The sequence below is a fragment of the Saccostrea echinata genome, unplaced genomic scaffold (genome assembly GCF_033153115.1).
Source record: "Saccostrea echinata isolate AGI-Se365-2 ecotype Australia unplaced genomic scaffold, CSIRO_AGI_Sech_v1 ptg000061l, whole genome shotgun sequence".
NCBI classification, from domain to species: domain Eukaryota; kingdom Metazoa; phylum Mollusca; class Bivalvia; order Ostreida; family Ostreidae; genus Saccostrea; species Saccostrea echinata.
In genome coordinates this window covers 559,326-563,646 of record NW_026889810.1, presented here as the reverse complement: position 1 = coordinate 563,646, position 4,321 = coordinate 559,326, and the positions used below count along the sequence as shown (strand labels likewise).

Here is a 4,321-nt window from a genome sequence, read left to right as displayed (position 1 = left end):
AAAATGCGGAACAGGGACTTATGTGGTCCTTTCAATAATTCTTGAAAACGTATATAATCAAAAGAAAAAAATTCAAATTAATTACTCCCTTGTTTTTTTTTAGCATATATCACGTCCTAACTTTCATCCCTTGTAAATAATACTCTTCTTTTGCATAAAACACGAACAGACTTTAATTCAGCCGAAAATCGTCGATTAGTAAAAACATTGCGTAGACTGGGACTTCGCAGCCAATCAAATTCGTTTGCGCGAGTTCTAAAATTTTCAGCCAAATCTGCCAAGGGTTGTAGAGTAGATTTCGGATCGGAAACCCTTGGCTAGCGAAGATGCCATACGGGGGCATCAGTGTTTCACAAACACATCTTTTTTTCTTTCTTTTTTTTTTACTGTTTATTGTAGTTGATACTTTGTCTAATTTATAGGAATGATATATTACTGCTGTTGAAGGAGGATGTATCAAAGGGGGATATCTGTGTGAATGTTAATGAAGTAGATTTTCATGGTTAGGGTGAATTATCCCATGGATCTCGGATCCCGTAAAATCTGATTAGATGACAGTTTCAATGTGTAGTAGTCTTATCACTCCAGTAGAGGTACACTGTACGGGTGCATCCCCCTCATAAGCCTGTGGCCTCCAATAATTTACTGGAAATTATGTGTGAAATTCAGAATCATGGAATGTAGTGAGGAATGTAGTGTAATCGCTCAAACAGAGGTACTATGTATGGTGCATCCCCCTCATGAGCCTTGGGCATTCAGTAACTTGGAAATCTGGAAAGAGAAAGCTTTATTGTCCCAGTACAATGTACGGGTGCATCCCCCTCATGAGCCTTTTGCCTCCAATAATTTACTGGGAATACTAGAACAAGTGCGGTACTGAGAAGTTCATTAAATTGGGAAGGCGCCTCCAAGAACTCATCATGAAAGAATGAAATTTGATTTATTCAATATGTAGTTTGATTGTGGAAAGTTTATATTAAAAAGGAGAGTAAAAATTGATAGATAGCATACGAATCTGAAAAGTTATGCCAGTTGTCATGAACATGTTAACGAGTTGTGTCCTCTGAAAGTGAAACCCTTACTCTTAGTGGTCAGCAATGATATAGTTTTGTAAGTTGATAACAATTGATATGAAATGTATGTTCGAATTGATATTTGTTTAATTATGAAGTAATATTTGAATTATTTGGTGTAATTCAGATATAGAGATATTACATAATGGTTGATGACGGTAGATTTGTTGGATATGCATGAAATACTCCGTTCTTAATGAGATCATAATGAATATTCATATCGCATCGAAAACGAGGCTAAGGTCGTACGTATCGAAGTACAACAATTATGGCCGATAATAAGTTGACAGCGTCTGCTACAAGCGATCTAAGCTTAGTGCCGACAATTTCGTTCTCTTTTGTCGAAGACATCATAAAGAAGAACTCTACTAGTTTAGGTGCCAAAGAGATATCCAAAGGATATAAGTATTTTAGCGAGAAATACATCACAGACATCAGAGGTATGTAAACATGAAAAATTTTCCCATGAAGGGGGCGGGTCAGATGCTCGGCGTATATAGTTCAAAAACGGAGACCGGTAGGTCTCATGATTTTGTTTTCCCATTTTAGTGAAATCAAGTTCAGTTGATTACGTAGAAAATTATCGATTATTCTAAAAAGTATGTCATATATGAAAACTTGGATGTAATTTTTTTTTCTATAGATTGATGTAGGCCTAGTGTAGATAAACACAATATTATACCAAGATTGCAAGGGCCTCTCCCATCAATATAAATATACATTTGTTCCAACTCCCTGAGTAACTGACAAGGAATTTACAAAGACTAAATGATATTAGATTTTTAATACACATAATTTAATATTACTAAATATCTTTGCAGTGTACAAGATGAGTGATGGTTGTCTGGTCCGAGCTCGTGCCTTCAGATCACAGAGAAAAAATGAGTCGCCACATGACTTAGAGGTAAACATTGAAAGGCAATTAAGCAACATTACTTGTTTTAATAATTATGTATTTCATAATGCATATGCATACTGATATTTAGTACTATATAATGTGTTATAAATTCTAGATAGTTTTGAAAGAAGGGCCAACTTATGACAGAGATTCCAGCAAATGTTCATGTGCCATTGGATTATCTGCTTTATGTGGACACATTACCGGCCTCCTGTACTGCTTGGCTCACATGAAAACAACCAATATGAAATCGGTTCCCAGAGATGTTGCCAAAACTTCACTGCCCCAGACATGGCACATACCCAGGGGTGAGAAGATAAGTGGGAGCTCATCAGACAGCACAACTGTAGTTGGATATGATTCCCAGAATCCCTACAGACAGCCCCGAGGAATCCACTCTACACTGTACAATCCAATTTCTAGTAATACTGATGTGCTCCCTCTATCAGAATTGTGTGACAACTTAGCAGCCATTGACAAGTCTTGTCTACTGTTGACCACCATAGACCTTAAAGACCAGACAAAAGACACTGACACAAACTTTGGAAAGTTTCCTCGTGGCTCACCTATTGGTGTTCAGCAGAGGATGAGAAGTGAATATGTGTTGAACATTCTTGATTGTGAGGACTTTCCTACATTGCCAGTGAAAAATGTGATGATAAATAGTTTGTTGGTGGCATTAGACTACACCAAAACTGTGAAACTGAGTTCATTAAGTGTGAGCAAAAAACAGGCATCAGATATTGAGGAGATGACTCGGCTACAAGCTCCCAATGACTCGGCTACAAGGACCCCAAGTGGCATCGGATCAGACAAGACCGGATCACAGCATCGGTTGCTGGAGATATCGTGAGGAGAAGAAAAGGTAAATAAAATACAATGTGCAATTGCACATATATTTATAAATATTGTTTACATTTTTAAAACTTTAATGTAAGTCATTCAATAGTTTAAAGCTTTCATTGAAAATTAGCATAGTACTTCTAGTTACATGATCAAGTGAGATATTAGTTATTTAACCAAAAATTGACAATTTACCATTCTAGAGTATGAGCCACTTGTTGAACGACTCAGGACAACCAGAAAAGTTGTGACTTCAAGTATGCGCCATGGGATTGCCTGTGAACCTATAGCAGCTAATGCTTATGTTGAGGTAAACTATTTTAAAAAGTAAATATGTGTATACTGGTAATACATATATAACAATTCATTATTGATAAATTTCATTCATACATTTATTACAATAAATTTTCTCATCTGTACATTTAATATCCCTCTTCAAAACACAACCAGTACATGTATTTCGTATTGTAGGCACTAGACCGAGAGGTCAACATATACCCTTGCGGACTAGTGGTAAACCCATGGTCACCTTGGTTGGCAGCTTCACCAGACCGTAAAGTATACTGCCCTTCCCTTAATCCCTCGTATGGATTGCTGGAAATCAAGTGTCCAGTTAATCATCTGTCAGATTGCATATTCTTAGCAAAGGATGAGAATGGATACAGACTGGAAAAGACCCACAAGTATTACTATCAGATCATGATGCAGATGGCTGTAACAGGGCTAGAGTGGTGTCACTTTTTTGTGTGAATGCAGGAGGAGTCCCACCTGGAGCTGATAAAATTTGATCTTGATGTTTGGTTGGACATGAAAGCTAAACTTGATATTTTCTTTTTTTATCACTATTTAATTTGAATAGAATCATGTTGCTCATTGTTGTTGTTTTTTGCCAAAAATTACTTCCACTACCTGTCAGTTTAAGAGCAAAATGACTTTATGGAAAAATTTACAAAATTTCAAAAATTTGACTCTGGATTTAATTGAAAAAGGTAAAAATACTCTTAATCACTTTCAACTTCAATTATTTTTATCTATTAAGACAAACATACTAGTATTTATAAAAAATCTGTAGAATAAATTTACTACATAACAAACACTGGGGAAATAACAAGTTACTGCCACTTGTATGTGATGAATATTTACACAATCAACTTTAACATTGCCATATAATCTTTCTAGGACCAGTCTTTAACAAGGGGACCTCTAAACAAAGTAAGCATATTTGCTACTGTCCAAAGCTGGTTGATTGACCCTACCATACTAAGAGGAATAATAGCATCAAACAAATGGAATTCCTTAACTCTGCGTATATGCCGCTCAAAATGAATTCTAAGTCTGGCAATTGCTTGAGTTTCTTCTACTTCTTGTGCAGTGAATTGTCCTTGACTCATTAGAAATGGGGGTGTGTTAACATCAATCCCAGTTCCCTCCAAAACCTTCTGTAGGGTAAAACCCTTATCAGCCATAACAGAGTCCCCCCTCTCTAGCAATTCTATGAGACCACTCA

At 36.4% G+C, this 4,321-nt stretch overlaps 1 pseudogene; it reads left to right on the top strand.

Moving 5' to 3' along the window:
- Positions 1 to 1,250: 1,250 nt before the first annotated feature.
- On the top strand, positions 1,251 to 3,669 carry LOC133175135 (uncharacterized; annotated as a pseudogene).
- Positions 3,670 to 4,321: the final 652 nt, after the last annotated feature.